The sequence below is a fragment of the Oenanthe melanoleuca genome, chromosome 2, assembly GCF_029582105.1.
Source record: "Oenanthe melanoleuca isolate GR-GAL-2019-014 chromosome 2, OMel1.0, whole genome shotgun sequence".
Taxonomy (NCBI): Eukaryota; Metazoa; Chordata; class Aves; order Passeriformes; family Muscicapidae; genus Oenanthe; species Oenanthe melanoleuca.
Window position 1 is genome coordinate 37,189,580 of NC_079335.1, and position 17,567 is coordinate 37,207,146.

A 17,567-nucleotide genomic window follows, 5' to 3' on the forward strand; every position below is an offset into this window, starting at 1 on the left:
CTTATGGCATAGAGCTGCATGCCTGACAAGCTACTTATACATTATAATAAACTGTTATTATACAGGCACCCGTGCAGAGTAACCATAGTTACACACACAGTACTTTTCTTTTGGTCAAAATAAACACAAATATAATCATTGGGGTCAGTACCAGAGCTTTGTAGGTTAAGAGTTTGCTGCCAGCAGTGAATAAAAGGAATGTATCCAGCAGTTCAAAGTAAAATTCACTCACCCTTTTATGAAGATTGAAACGTGCTATTAAAGTAAATCATTACAGTGATTTGTTTTATTTTTGTCTTTGTGATATGATTACTTTGAGTCATCACCATTTTTGTTAGAGAACCTGAAAAAAAAAATCTTTAGTACCAGCCTCATCATCTCAGTAGAGTAGCTTGACAGTCCATTCTAATGCATTTTAACCAACTTATAAATCATTTTCTGGAGGCTAATGATTTATTACTGCTGTAATGAACTTCAGAGGCATCAATACATTAGTATCCACTTTGAAAAAAAGCCATTGTCAAGTCCTATTGGAATGATGATCAGTTTACTATTGTTATTAATGACCCTGATCCACTCTTTGAATCTACGGATAACCCTGTTAGATGACAGAGGTCTTCCATTTGGGCAAAAATCAATGCATATGTAAAATAAAATTATGTGGCTTTCTGGACCTTTTATCAGTGCCTATGTTCCCATTGTCTGCAGAGGTTTGGAAGTACTTGTTATTTCACCAAAGGTGGGGTGGTTCAGGAATAGGAATCCCTGGAAGTACTTTATATTCAAAGTTAGGCAGTGTCACAGTTCTAGAAGAGACTTCTTGTTGCTTTTTTCCCCTAAACACTTTCCAGTTGGGAATATTCACTGGCTACTTAATAGACATGTGATGTCTCAAATGGAGTTCTCACTGCTCTATCCTGTATTTTATTCCTGTGATGGAAGGAGTCTGTAATATAGGGAAGTTCTGTGTTACAGGCTGTATGTACCAAGTGCTGGTTCTCAAGTTTCTGAAGTATAGTGCTTTTCCCCTTTCTTTTTGAAATAGAAAATAGACCTCAGTGGCTTGACCAAAATAGTAATTACCATGTTAGGTTTTTTTTTCAGTGTTCAGAGATGTCAGAAATTTGACCTTTGAGGCTTTTAAATCTGACCTTGTTGTTTCTTTCCATTCATTAAGCTGCAACCTTTGCTCTCTTGTCATAAAAGATAAATGAAGATTCACACAATCTTTATTTAAGAGATTTATTGTTTACATTAATGTAGATTAAGTAGGAGCAAACCAATTATTTATTGTGCCAATCATGTCTTCTTGAACTTTAAGTTAGTTATCACAGTTCTATAATTACCATTTCCAAATGTTCATTGCAAACTGAAAGCATTAATAGATTTGTAAATGTCTTTAAAGATGTTATTTTGTATGAATAAGTGGAAGATTATATCTAAACTCTCATGGAATGATCTAGAGAAAGAAATTAAATTTCAAAATTCAATAGACAAATGTAGTCTTCATACACATAACGTTGTCTTTAAAGATTCTTTTGCTCAGTATCTCCTGCTTTATAAGCAAAAAATAGAATTTTCTGTTGTCAAAGAAATACTTTTTTTGACAAATTAAAAATTATGGAAATTTTATCAACTTAGGAGCTGTTCAAATTCATCTTTTTGCTTGTATAGTTTTTGATGAAGAAATGGATAGGCAAGACCATACGGGTGAGAATTTGTACACTTAGGTAGAAACCTGGGTTTTGTTGCTGGGTTTGGTTTCCTTTTCAGTTTTGTGAATGTATCCATCTGAAAGGAATTTGTTTGAAATTGCACATTTAATGCTCAATTATAACTAATGCCATGGATTCACAAAATGACAGAAGAAAAGAGGCAAGAATACCCTCCAGCATGTGTGCTGCCACATCCCCTGAGGTCTGGCTGAATCCAGCATAAATGTTTATTCAGACATCTCAAGGGAAGGATGTATTGTACCCCCAGGAGTGATCACCTCTCTCCTTGCTTCAGGCATGGCAGTGCCAGAGGCAGACACAGTGCTGCTGGAAACGTGGGAAGAGTCCTGCTCTTCCACCATTCATGTGCTCCATGACCTGTAGCTGCTCCCTTCCACTGCAAAGCTCAGTGGTAACCAGATGATAGTTTCACTTCCAGCATCTAATGTGTGCTGCAATGTGTGAAGTGCATGTGAAACACAGTCTTCCAAAGAGGCAAGAGATTCAGCTTTAGATGTGAAAGGTGGTGAGAATAGTGCTGCTTTTAGACAGAGTTCTGGAAATGGGCACCAGTGGCAGCAGCTTGGAGTCCAAAACATAAGGGTTCACTTTGCAGAATATTTAGGCTAATAAGCTAAGCAAAACCTATACAACAGTGGAAATCAATGTGTACATTTAAATGTGGCTCATGTTGGGGGATCATCCTGATATGCTGCAGCAAGCAATTCATACATTTCTGATCCTGACTTTTTGAGGCCCTGGGAGCCAAAGTATAGCTTAGCTCCTTGATTCATATGCACTCCAGTGAAGCTTTGCTTCTTAAGCATGTCAGATGAGATCAAGCTTTGCAAGTGCTCACAAGTTAACTAGCCAGACCTGCCACCTCTGAGCTACACTGGAAAATAACCCAAAGCCATGTGTCATGTATCCACACCTCGGAGAAGGACACATGGATAGACTGTTCAGGTCAGCCTACACACTGCAGTTTGGGAGGAACAAATTAGATAACAGTGGGATAGCAATTAGGAATAGCTGCTTCATTCAGCAGTTTTTAGGAGGCTAAGTAGCATGGCACTCATTTCAGTGAACATCTGCTACATAAATTAAATAGTTTCCAGGAGTTAGCACAGAAATTGAAAGCTGTATTCTAAATCCACTTGCTGTATTTTACTGTTATTCCTAGTGTAAGTGGGAGCTAAACTGTACAAAATTCTCTTTTTAAAATGTACACCTATATGAATGTACACCTGCTGAATTCTTCATTAAAATCAAGGTTTAATTTAGTTGTTAAACTATTTTTTTCCTTACATTTAGAATGGAATATAGTTGAATCATCTCTCATCTAGACATCAGTATATATTATTCTATATATAACTTGTTTTTAAATACTCTTTTGTATTGATGATTTCCCTCATTTAATTACATTAAGTACTGAAACATATTGATTTCTCCCATGGGAAAACACTGTAACTTTATTGTTGCAAGAACTGAATTCAGAGAATGTAGATTTAAAGTACTTGTTCTGCTTCTTTAAAAAAAATTGCATTTATTTCTCTGTGTGGGAGAGCACTTTGCATTTCACCAATATGGTTAGGAAAACAAGATGTCCACAAGATAGTGTGCAAATAACTCATTAAGGATGGTATTTTTAAATATATAAGAAACTATAGCCCTGGGTTATATCCCATCAATGTCAAAAGAAAGAAAAAAATGCAGGTTTTTTTCTGTCCCTGAAACAGAATCTCTGTGCTAAAAACCATCACAGACTACTCTAAAGAATCATTCTCAGATGCAGGGCAACCTGATTTCATCTTTTTTTTGCAGATTCTGTAAGTTCCTTCCAGGAGAAGGGAAAGATTTCCTGTTGTACTTTCTACAATATTAATTACAGCGTCTGGATTTGCTAGAGGCAATAGCAGAAAGATATCTCTTGTTAAATTGTTGACAGTAAAACATTTTCTTTAAAGCCAGTAAAGATTTTCACAGTAGTTTCCAGCTACAGTGGTCCAGTCAGACTTTAAAGATTATCACAAGTGACAACCACTGAGTAAGTGTAGAAATTGCATATAACTGCAATAAAAGGATGCTCTGATGATTCAGAATTTTAGTCAACGTATTCTAAAATTTCAGTCTTAGAATGCTACCATAATATTAATGTTAGTAAATAGCATGGAATGAGGTGTAAGGGAAAAAAGCATTAAAGCAAAATAATTAGAAAATGAGATAAAACTGAAAAGTATGGCTTGTATGTGGGCATTGCTACTCACCTATATTTCAGCTGGGGAAATGAAAATTATCCAATGAATTTTAACACCTTGTAGAGTTGTTTGCCCTTTGAACATGTTTATTTTTGCTAGTCCTGGAATTACAGAATTAATTTCAAGCTGAAAAATTTGAGCATCACGTTGATATCATTCAAAAGTACTTCTGGTGTGTTCAGTCTACCAACATTGTTTGCAAACATATCAAGATTAATCGGTCACAAATCTGCTATCTTTCTCTAAAATTAAGAAAAACATTTTGGATGCAAGGACAGCTTGTCAGACTCCAGACTGCAGCAGATACAGAGGATGTTAGGCCTCAGTGTAGAAGGATGAAGGCACTGCTTCTTTGTTTCTTTTCATAATGTTGTTTTTTTTCTCTTTTTGTTGTACTTCCTAACTAGCAGTGATAGTTACTTACATGCAAAATATTTTTCATTCAAACATAAGATTTAGCATCTGTTATGCTAAACACTGCAAACTGTAGTTATTTTTCAGACTATTATAGTACCACAGATACTGTATGATATAAAGCAATGCTTATCACTTTTCAGTATTTTAAAAACTAAGTTATTTTAGCAAACCTTGGAAGAGACAGAACTATTATTTGTTTATGAACAGGGATTTGACTGTTTGTTTCTTTACTTGCTTGTATATGTCAGCCCTTATCTCTTTTTTGTGCTGGAATGGGATTGATTTAGGTGGCAGAGAAATTATTTAGAATTCAGTTTACCATTTCTTAGCAAAATAGAGCCCCACTTACTATCCTATGGTTTTGCTGACTCTGCAGTGATGGCAGGAGTAAAATTTAATAAGCTGAAAAGATTAATTGGTGATATCAAGGGTAGCAAGTATTCTACATATTCTACATATGTATTCTACATATCTGAACAATCTCTCTTAAAATCCCACACTTCTTATGGCAGATGTTTCATTTTGAACTTTGAGAATAAAAGTGGTTTTTTCAGGTGCCATAAATTCCAGCCATAAGATGTATTATGTGCACTGTGTAAAAGCAGTTCAGATTTTCGAAATAAATCTCTAAATTATCTACATTTAATTTTATTTTTAAGTTTTCAGTATTTTTTTCCTCAGTACTGTAGACATAGGAATTAAAATTCTTTAAAATTTATTTTCTGAAAGATTAATTATATTCATGGGCTTGATTTTAAGGTTTCCATAATGGGATGTAGTTTTTACACAGTGTTACAGAAAGCACTTTAGGATACTTACTTTTCTCTAGCATGTATTTTTATATTTATCTTGGTTCCCCTTAAAATCCTAGAATGTAAATGTGATGCCACTGCATTACATACATAACTCTTTTATAGGTAGTGATCAAGGCTAACAGAAGCATCTAGGTATGTTTTTCCTTTTATTCTCTTCCTAAAGAGCAAAACAAACAAGCCAAGATTTTCTTATTAATATGGTTTTAAGTGTAGCAACAGATGTTTAATTTGTTGAAATGCCTCTAAGTCAAATGCAGTATGTTTCCTTTATTCTTCAGAGAAGGAGGACACTTGTAAACTCATTCAGTTGCTTATCTGTAAAAAACCACTGGGACCCTGATTTGGCCTTACATTCATGAGGAGCACGGCTGCTTTTTTCAGATGAAGAGTTAGACACTTAAAAGACAATTTCACTTACTGTAAATTGCACTATACATATGTAGCTTGTCTGTCTGAAAATCATTGGGCATCTTGACTACAGAAAGGGTATGGTGCATATTTAAAATAAGAAAGGATAATTGAAGGAACTTAACCTCTCTAGTTGCATTACTCATATACTCCTCTTTCAAAATAAAATGTACAAAAAGGCAAATGTATATACTTTTGAAGTTGAATTTTTTCAATTTGGTTTTTTTTTTCCCCATCTGCTTCTAATTTACTTATCCACTAGTTGCTCATGCATCCTTCATCATTCCTTCGTTAGTTATTAGTTATTAGTATTCATTAGTCCCAAGATCTATGTACTAAACCTGGGAAGGTAATTATGAAAATTGCCCATGCAAATTGGGTAAAGGCACTCATAAATTACCAGTTAGAGACTTAGCTAGTAGTCTGCTTGCATATTTACCCGAATTGCATTCATAATTGCAGCAATTATGTGAACAGTCATGGATGCAGTTCTGCACACATGGCAATTACATTTTAAAATTTCTTTGTGAAGTGACTAAAATCATTACTTTGCTGAGAAAAGTATGAGAAGATAAGGTAGTTACAAAACTCAGGATTACTAGCAGAGGATGACCCTGCTCTAGATTATTAATGAAACTTAATGAAGTTACCCACTGGTTGAATGGTAGACTGGTGTGAATAGCTCAGTGAATATGAAGGCAGCATCAGAACAAGACAAAAGACTGCAGATGTGCCTTTGTGTTCCTCTGTCATGTAATTTTAAGATTATGTGAATTCTAAGCTTTCTAATTGCTAACTGTTCTCTTCCATAGCATGTGAGTACTTGCCTGGTCAAAGAGGCTTCCAGGGTTACCTTCTGGCAGAGTAAGAGTTTGGCACATAGATTCCATTTTACATTTGGGTTCATTTTATCCAATTACACTGATCTGGATTGGACCTGTTAATATTTTGAAAAACAGATCCAAGGCCTCTGTGTTTCAACAGATCTGATTTATGGGCAGCAGAAGAATTTGGGGATTTCAGAACAAGCTTGGTGTGCTCACAAGCCTGGGAAATGTAAGAAGCTCTGTTTTGTGCTGTATGAATGTTATCAACTGTCATCACATTTCATTCCAGATAACAGTAGGTTACTGTAGGTTCTGCAAACAGAAGTTATAAGTATAATATGACTAGATATCATTCAAGAAGGAAAGGAAATGCATCCTAGAGGTCTTCAGATTTTCTATAAAATGAAGCAACTATTAATCCAGACTAAGATGTTTCAACACTGATGAGCTTGTGAAGCTATGCTGAGAAAACACCAGGGCCATTTCTTTGAAATGTTGTCATCTCTGTGGACAACACCACTCTGAACACACAGTAGTTACAGCCTTCTCTAGCTAGAAGAATTCTATCTAAAGCCCAACTTTGTAGGATCTAGGTAATCTGTCATTTTATCATTGTATCCATCACTTTCTTCACCATGAAGTCATCGTTTCCAAAGCTTGAAAGTTCTTGTATTTCAGGATGGCCTTTTTTAAAGTTGTGGGCTCATGTTCTGTAAATTTCTTTATTCACTATTTTCTCCTTTGCAGATAGCAATTGATTTCTCCTTAATTTTCTCTATGAAACTTTTCTGTGTTGTAGTGGGTTTCATACAAAGCAGGTGATTTTCTTTGCTTTTTTTTCTGTATTAGGATGTGCAAAACAAGTATTCTATCACAACACATTCTTCCCAAACACTCCACTATGCTTCCTTGGCATTCAGGGATGGAGTTAAATCACTGTATAGATAATCATCAAATATTGCTTTCCCAGGTGTTGGTTGCTGCTCAACAACCAGTTGAAAATACAAATTTGTAAAATGAAGGAAAAAAAGGGAGTTTTCTCAGCCAAACCAAGGTTACTGCTTTGTTCTAAAGATTAATAGGACAATAAGAGTTTCATAATCAAAAAGAATAGATTGAATAATGAGTTTAAAAAGAAATAAGAATTTGAGATGGCCCAAAGTATTTATTTTCAAGTAGTTACGAGTTTTGCTCTTTTCTCTAAAGTTGTTTTGGTAAGTTGATCAGGCTTTAATAAGTAAGATATCCACATTTAGAAATATCAAACCAGGAAAATAAAGATATATTCTTAATTAAAAATATGGTTCCCTGGATTATCTTCAGTCACATGCCAATATAATGGACATTAAGCAGAATAAATTTACTAATTTTCATCTTTTGAGACTGCTGGATATCTGTTCATATTCTACATAGTTGAAAATAAAATAATTGAGATTTTTCCTGTTTCAGAATTATCATATTGGACTTGGCAAGATGCAGATGGATAATTACACTGGAGATGTTAAATAGGTTTTAGAGACAAAATTGTAAATAATACAATACAGAAGAATGATGGACTTATTAGCATATCATTAGATTGCTTTTTCCCTGAGAGCCAAGCATATTTTTCATAGCTTACAGAAAGTGCCTTGCCCAGCAGTAACACATGTGCTTAACATTTGCAAAACCCACAATATTTGACAATGGCATAAAGTTTATATTGCAGAGGAAATTATGACAATACAGTTAAAAATATCAGTAAGTTTATCACTTGATAACAAGATCATATGTATGGAAAACAATCTTTTCTGAGTTAAACATTTTGCAGACCTTTTGTTTCAACTTCCATTAGTTCTATCACTCATGCTGAGAATTTACAGGGCTGCAACATAGCAGCAGAAAGATTTGTTAAAAGATTATTTCACTATTGTAATTTAAACCATTCAACTCATTTTTATTAGTTGAAATTACTTTTTTTTTTTTTTTTTAAAAAGATTTTGTACTCAATGAAAAGTAGAATCATGTGGGATTTCAGAGCTACTGGTATCAGCCAGAAAAAATATCTTTCTCATGGAAAATTAACTTAGTCCAGAAACTCACAGAATGCACTAACAAAACCTGGATGACTGTGGATTTCAGGTGAATGATGGATAATGTGCAGTCCTAATTCTGTGCAGTTTAGTATCAGAGTGGCTGGAAGTTACAGGAAGGTTCCTCTGGTTTAATGCACCTGCATGTGGGAATGCAAGAGCACCACAGATCCTACCCAGGACTGACATGGCTGACAAAAGAGTTTGCTTAGACAGAGATGGAATTTATCAATGGGCCTTCAGGACACTGACCTGCCTCTTCCTTAATCCAGCCACACCTAAATTTGGTCACATCCAGACTTTGCTTAATAATTAATTCTATAGATTTTGTTGCAGTCACAATGCCTTTTGTAAGTCACAGCCCCAGACAGGACCCTATGGCCCTGGGAAATGGTTTCAAGATGTTCCACATCACAGTGCCCAAGAGGAAGAATATAGAAAAATGGCACACTAGATCTGCCTATGTCACTTTGGGTTCAAAAATCCAGCTTCATATCCCACTGGATTGGAAACAAGATCCATTACATGTTTGCACAGATCTTCAGGAATTCTCATAAACTTAATGATGGGGGCAGTGAGATGACTAGAGCACATAGAAGACTCTGGTTTCAGTCCTTTCTCTGCCTTCTTTGCGACAGAAATTTTCATTTGAGGTTCCTTCTGCCCTATATTTTTATTCAGTGCCTAAATAGGTGGATGACACTGAAAAGACAGTCACTCCTCCCTTGCAAAAAACTTTTTCAGTGAAGTAGCATACTTGGATTAAATCTCATCTACAGTATTTTTAAAATTCCTTGTTCTAGTTGATGTGCTGCTCCTTTGGGAAGGAATTAGCATTTCTTGTGACTGAGATGAAAAATCAGTTTAGATCATTTAGGGTTTTCCTGTAGACATAGGAGACACAAGACACCCCAGTATTGTACCAACCTTTCAGCTGTCACAGCTGGTTTAGTGTGGTTTTCTAACCAGAAGGAATTTTTTAATTCTTCCCACATGGACATAACTATACATTGCTATACATTACTTGAAATGTACCCAATACAAATTCCTTTGCTTGGGGGTAGAGAGAGTTGGGTGCTGTGCTCAGGGTACCTTTGTACAATATAAATTCCTTTACTTGGGATAGAGGGAGATGGGTGCTGTGCTCAGGGTACCTTTGTGTATTAAAGCAGAGACAGCAAACAGCATGTGACAGGCAATAGTCACATTGCCCAGCTCACTGCAGGAAGATAGTTTGACACTGCAGTGCTGAGCACCATGGAAAAAACCCAGAACAGAACAGAAGAGAGTGGGATACAATAGAACAGAAGCCAACGAAGGTTACAGCAACTCGTGCTGGTGACTTTGTTATTGTTGGTCAGTCACAGGAGCAGAGCATTGCAAAGCCAACAGCAGCTGCCTGCATCCCCCTTCCCTCCTGCCCCACTCCAAACACACTGTTAACATTATTTCCAAAGATCTGGTTTGTATTCCTAGACTTAATCATTTCATGTCCCCTGGATGCCTCTATTTTTATTGTATAAAAAAAGGGGGAACAATATTGTGTCTCTCAGGCATCTTTCTGGCTTCACTTCTTTTGATGAAATACCATTGATTTGGGTGTGTTGGAGTGAATCTCTGAATATACTGCTTGTTCAGGAGTTCTTTAGCATCACTAAAATAAATGTGAAATGCATTATATTTTTCTTTATGCTAATAACTGCTGAAATAGAAAATTGTTCTTTTGTTATTTGCAAACCCCCCCCCCCAAAAAAAAAAAAAAAAAAACCAAAACAACAAACCAATAAAACCAGTTTAGTGATAATAGTGTTATCAGGAGATGTGTGGTAGAATGTTTGCCTTGTACCTCCTAGATTCCATTTGTCTGCTGTCAACCTATACCTGCTGTGAAGCATTAGACACTTTAAAAAAGAGAAAAAGATAACACAAATTATTCACCATTAATTCTTTAAAATGAGTCACTATTAAAAGCTTAATTGTTTGCTGAGAGGGTCCAAATTAGTGGACTTTGCAAGATCAAACAAAATTGAAGATATTTGTCCAAATTAAAATGGAAACATGCATCTAGAATATGCCAAATGAACATGTATGCTCCTGTAATAATAATTTTATTATCTTCAGCTTCCAGGCCAGACTTTTAATTATGACCCTTTATATCAGTGAAAACCATGTATTCAGGATTAAAAACCTATTTCTTTAACTAGTCTAGTTAAAGACTGTGGTTTGATATATTCTATGCTACAACTTTTATAAAAACCAGAGAACACTTCTAATAACACTTTTCTAATTTCATGGTTCAGTGCACAGTCAGTAAAGATTTAAATAATTCAGAAAGAAAGCCTATTCTGTTTCTTTATTAGAAGTTTGAGTCAGGCAAATTCTTTGACATTTAATAGGTTTTTAACCCTTTTAATAACTTCTTATAATGAAATTTATTGGAAGTTGTTTTAAATAAAGGGTTATTATATTAGAGTGAATAGCAGCCGGTAGTTTTTTATGATTAGTTTTGAGACCTTGGCCCTGTGTGACTCAAAGGATATTAAAACATAAAGTAGGAAAGAATGTTAATAGTCACCAAATTAACTGTGTACCAAGAAATATAGAAACTGTATATGACTGCATTTTTGTCATTATGTGATCGTACAATAAAATTTTGCAGTCAAATTTTGAGTATGTAATAGCTTTAAAGGGGCTTAAGATCACTTACAGAACCAGTACTATATAAAACAACCTGAAGTGGTTTAATTTTTAACAGAATGATTTTGAAAAGATTAGTGCAGTAGGTTTAATAGGAGTGGGGTTTTTTTATTATTTTTGTTTAGGGTTCTCTTTACATGTGAGGTTTTTGCTATTAAATTTTAAGACTGTTTTCCTAATCAACAGAAATTTTGAATGATCCTTTTCAATTTATTCTAAAAATGCAGTGGGTGTAGTATATAAAATACTCCTGTGTATAGCACTAGAATATTCCCCAAATACCCACTTACTTTAAAACTCAGTCTTTCATTATACAGTTAGCTGATACAGAAGAGAATTATAAAAATGAGATTATGAAAACACACCTCCTCTCCCTCTGTTAGGTGGTGCTTTGAGTTATTCCTTTCAATGTGTTTTGAATGGTTCTCTGTGGTCATTTTACAATAACCTTGGCTCTCATAAAACTTTCTTTAGCACTTGTTCACTTATAGGTTTTCTAAAACAGGACTTGGTTGCAAATATGATTTCTACTTTAATTCAGAGAAGACTGGATAAATTGTGAATCTTTGGGTTTGATCCCTCTGTTCATGACAGGACATACATACCAAGTACCAGTTTTAGTCACTCTTATCAGTAAACACAAACTTCCTGTTAGATTTCAGACCTCCAAATATTTGGGTCACTTTTTTCTTTCTCTCTGCTGTATAAATACAGTATCTCAAGTTTTAAGCTCCCTCATGAATGAACATCACCATGATGGAAAACAACAGATGAAACTGCATGGTTTGCTTTTGATTCACTTAGTCATTAATCTAGGATCTTGACCATCAACATACATTGAACAGCCACATGGTGCCAATGCTTGGTCACCTGTATGAACTGAATGAAGGGTGTCTAAAATTGACATTTCTGTGGTTTTAGGCACTCTTTTAAATTTGACTGTATGGTTGTATAGAACCATAGAATATCCTGCGTTGGAAGGGACCCACAAGGATCATGTACTCCAAGTCCTGTACAAAACATCCCCAAGAGTCACACCATCTGTATGAGGGCATTGTCCAAACACTTTTTGAGCTCTGTCAGACTTGGTGCTGTGACCACTTCCCTGGGTCATTTTTGTGAGGAATATTGCTTGCATTTTGTAGCAGTAAGAAAAAAAAAATAATTAGGTCTTTTTGGTTTATCAGTTGTCTCGATCGTAAATTGTATCATTTCCCGAACACAATCCCTTCTCAGTCTGCCTGTTCTCAAAAACTTGGATGGCAACTTAATATTACCTTTTCTTCTCTTTTGAAACCTTCACGTACAGAATGAAGTGATTATGTAGGAATTAACTTTTTTTCCTCTTTTTTATTTTTTTTAATGAGCATCTCTGTGTTACTGGAAAACATCTTGCAGATGTGCTTTGGCTTATGGTAGAAGACAATTAAAATGCCTGAAATAAAAGCACTAACATTTCTAAGCAAATTTCATGGCTTTTCAGGGGGTTGGCACAACCTGGGCTAATACTGCATTTTAATGCAATATTATTTGGGAGCAGAGAAACATTCAGATTTAATACAGCATGGGTAGTAGCACAAGTTTCCTGGGAATATACATGAGAATACCACTATTAACAGAGATCCTTTTTCCTACCAAAGAATGTCTAAGAATTACTCAAGTGGGTCATGCCAGTGAAGAAAGAAGCACACCGTGGGTATCCTCATAGATAACACTTAAGATCCCCTGGAGTTTTCTCCCAGTTGTTTTTTTTTTAATTAGTTGAATGAACCATAGCTTCGTATATTCTGAAAAATTGTTACTCTCTTACCTTGACCACTCAGACAAGAAACAAAGAACTGTCAGATCCTTCTGCAGTGCCCATCAGAAATATTCACAAGAGCATTTAACTTGTACAAAATTATACAAAAATCATTGCAAGACCTGATGGTGATAACAGTAAAAATGTCTGCCATGCCTTGATATGAATTTTCTCAGAGTAGTGAGATAGGTGAACTTTGCTTGCTTCAGTGAGTAAGCCCTGTGTATTTCTCTTTATGTTTTAATGTTTTCATCTCCAGTGAATTATCCCTGGTGTTTCTTGCATGTACTTAGACCTGTTGTATTTACTTCAATCTGTTAAGGCAACCTGTCTTTCTTCTTTCATTTAGTGATAACATTTATTATAAATTAATCTAAATAGGGAGGGACAATTGGGACTTCTACAGCTTTTCAGAGAGATGTTGCCTCACCATTATTAATTATAAGTAGAAAAATAACGTGAATTATTTTGCTAACAGCACATTCCCTTTGAAACTGCCTGTCTAATGCTTCTTAGAAAAAAAATTATTTGCTTCCTAAAGCTACATTCTGAGACATTAGTTAAGAGTCCTGCAGTTTGACTCTTTCTGCATCTTGCATAAGTTAACCAGCTTCTATCAAAAAGGCTGATAATTGAGTTTGGGGTTTTTTATTGCTACGTGCTACGTTCTGTGAGAGATGAAGGATTCTATCTGAATTCTGTGTCAGATGAAAATATCTGTGTTTTGTGGACTTTGGAGCACAATATTTCAAGAAATATGAAGGTTATTGGATATACTCCAGAGGACAGCAGAAAGAATGATAAGAGGTGTAGAAATCACAGCATATGAACAAAGTCTTTCAATCTTCAGGTTTAGTTGTTTAGTCTAAAGAAGAAAGAACCAAAAGGAAATTCATAATAGCCTTCTATTGTGTACAACTTTTCTGTAAAGAAAGAGAAAAACATTCCTCATGTCCACTGGGAGCAAAGCAAAAAGTAGTAGGTTTAAATTACAACAAAGGAGATTTAGGTGAGACATTATGGAAAAAAAGCCCTTTCCCCTGTAAGGATAGTTAAGCACAAGAATTGCCTAGGGAGGTTATGAAGAGGTTAGACAAACATATGTCAGAAATGATTTAGGTGTAGCTAATCCTGCTTTGAGATAATGTTGGACTAAATAACCTTTTGAGGCCCCTTCTAGCACTATTTTCTGTGATTCTGTGATTAGGACACTGTATTCACATTGTCCTACAGTGAGATGTTTCTTTACAGGGATGATATCACTGTATTCTGCACTGTATGCTGTGCTTTGTTTTTACTCTAAGCTGATGGGATGAACGATAGTCTGATGTTTAAAGCTCTTTAGCCTTATTCTTAGTACCTCAGGAGCTTTGAGCAGGGCTTTAGGAGCTCATCTTCAACCAGACAGCCCTGTTCTGGTTTTGCATTACCTATGTGTCAATAAGGGGCTTTGGTACACACCTTAGATTTAGGGACTTGTACTGTCTTTTAATTTGCAGTCAAACACTTATATGGCTGATGCTCAATTTCTGCTTATAAGCAAAATGCAAACAGGAAAAAAAAATAGCCAGGAAAAGAAATGTATCATAGCTTCCCCATTAGTAAAACCAAAATAAAACCAGGCATGTTCTAAAGCTGAGTATAACTCAAGTTGTGAAACATCCTGGAACTGACAGATGGAGAATGATATTTAAGTGACAGATATTATCATTATTACCTCATCACAGAGACCGTTGAAGACGTCAGTTTAAGACTGTCCTTATCTATCCTCTGTAACACTCAAAACTCTTTAACTTTGTTCTTCCATTTGGCATTCTGCCATCCATCAGGATTTCAGTTCAGCTTTGCATTCAGCAGGAGTGTGTTGGCAATATTGCCTCTGCATACTGAACATGGCTCCAGCACAGCTACACAGCGGTGGGCTTAGTAAAACTCCATCTGGAGGAACAAGGAATATGGGGTTTCAGATTCTGAAGCAGTTTAGAAGAAATTGGTCATACATTTTGACAGAGAGTGTGTCTGATTAATGTTACTATTCTGCAGAGAAGGGCTTGTCACAGCATCTGTGACAGGGACATACTGTTATGCCACAGCAGTGACCCAAGTGTGTAATTTTCATGGCTGAGTGTGTTCTTGAACCTGGAGTGGAGATGAGAGAGTTCTTGGTTTTGTTGATCCCTAAGGAGCATGAAAGTTCATGTTTTCCATGGTGTGATCTCACAATTTTTTACATTTATGTGCTTAGTTGCCCATTCTTACTCAAGGAATGAGCAGTATCCATTTTGTTAGACAATCCCAGTTTTTCACCAGGTAGGGGCAGGATGGAAGAAGGCAGGCTCTGCAGTGTGTGGTAAAGAGGAGAGCCAGAAGCCCCATCTGCAGATGTGAATCACATCTGTGGATCCTGACTGCATCGGCTCTGTGTGATGGACTTAGGCTGGCTTGTTCTCTGCAGGCAGGTCCCTTAGGTGAAGGTTTCTGCCTTAGCATCTGAAAGAGAAAATGTACTGTTAAACAAGCTTATTTGCTGCTTACACCTGGTTTTCTGAAGGTAGCCTGGTATTCATCTGATTTAAAAATTCAGGAGAGAAGCTGAATTCATGTGAAAAGAAAAATACTGTTGTTTTTATTTTTTACTCCATCACCTCATTTGCAGTCCTCAGAATTTCCCTAGTGAAGGGCTCTCTTGCAAATATATATGCACATGTGTTTTGTATGGGGATACATTCAGTACTGTTCAGTTGTATTATCTGAAAACACAGCCTATGTTCAGTACTGGAGCTAAAATTGTATCACAGACTGTTTAAAAATATATGTTGTTTAAAGAAGACAAACACAGAATGTTCTGTATTATCTATCTGATATTTGAAGCTCTTAAAGGAGAGATCTTTTCTGAATAATAACAGAATAAGAGAATCACAGAATGGGTCAGGTTGGAAGGGACCACAGTGGGTCATCTGGTCCAGGGTCATCCCAGAGCACATGGCACAGGACTGCATCCAGATGGTTCTTTAATATCTCCAGTGAGGAAGACTCCACAACCTCTCTGGGCAATCTTTTTCAGTGCACAGTCACCCACTCACTCACATAATAAAAGAGTTCTTCCACATATCCAGGTAGAACTTTCTGTGCATCAGTTAAAGCAGTTGTATCATATTTTATTTGAGGAGAAGTAATTAAAATGGTAGCCCTTGCTCTGCTTTTAGAGATAGATAATTTTGAAGTTCATTCAGAATAAGAGTTAGGAATTTCATATAGTGGTTGTTACATTTCTAGAGTCCATAAAATCATCAGGATGCCTACCCTTCCTAAAAAGCAGTCAAGCTTTTCCAGCCTTTCATGGAAGGGTTTACTCTGCACCACGAGATGGGGCCCCATAAAAACCCCAGGGCTCAGCCCCTGCAGGGTGAAGGGTGCCTGGGGAGGGCACACACCCACACTGAGTGCTGCAGACAGGGTGGAGGGAGGCTCTGGGGAGGGTTTTGCCTCCTGTGCCCAGCACGAGGGGCTGTGTGGGTTCCCACCCCCTTACTGTTTGCCCCAGGATGGCCAAGAGCACCTGGGGACCCCCCAGTGCTGCTGCCAGCTCAACAGCTGGATCCAGAGCAGTGTCTGAGCAGCAGTTCCAGCTTCATGGGCACAACTGGCTTGATACAGGTTGTCTGCTTGAGGCAGAGATAATGATAACTTTCAAGGCTAATATGCTTGGCAAGGAGGAAGCTGATACTGGAGGGAAGGGACCAAGAAATCAGTAGTAATTCAGAAATATAAATGTCTATCAGGATTCAAATTTCAGCCTTCAATTGATTTCATCCACTGTGCTCTCTGTGCTCGTCTCCTCTGGTGCTTTAGCAGTCATTAAATGAACTTGGAAAACTAGTTTGTATCGATAATTCTTTTTCACCAAAAGCTATTAATTTCTAAAATAACACAAATACAGGTATAATTGTGATGTCACATTGACAGAAGCCAATTCAAATGCTTTTCAGAGACACAAGTACATGTAAAGTGGTAAGTATGCCATAACTAATGGTATTATTAGTTTGATTTACTGCCAACCAGTCACCTTTACGAAAATCAATCCCCAAGCTCATAAAATAAAATAAAATATCTCCCTAAAATTGATACATTTTTATACTGTCAATAATAAGAGAAAAGGTAAAGTTACAGGTTTATCTTTACTTTTTCCTTTGTGTTACTGTTTGAAAGGTATCTTACAGATTGCTGTGATATGTGGGAGTGTGTATATGAGCAAGAGATAGGTTATAGAAGTCATGAGCTATAAAAAGATTTAAAAGAAATAAAATCTGAGTGATCTTTAGACAATTCAGATGACATGTCTAACAAAGACTGTCAGTAAAATAAATGTGGCTATGTTAATATATTGAACCACTAACACATGTCCTTATCATAATGGAACTTACACAATGGTAGCTCCTGTCAGATTCTACTTTATACATGCACACATGTTTGTCTGATGCACAGAAAGACAACCATATCTATTTCATTTCAGCTCTGAATTGATACTTCCATTTTAAATCACCCACAGAACATCTTAGC

The 17,567-nt window shown here is 36.2% G+C and overlaps 1 protein-coding gene across 3 annotated transcripts in view; it reads left to right on the forward strand.

Annotated features, from left to right (window-relative positions):
* The window catches only part of TOX (thymocyte selection associated high mobility group box), a 215,853-nt gene that overhangs the window by 152,687 nt on the left and 45,599 nt on the right, over positions 1–17,567 (forward strand). The window lies entirely within an intron of this gene.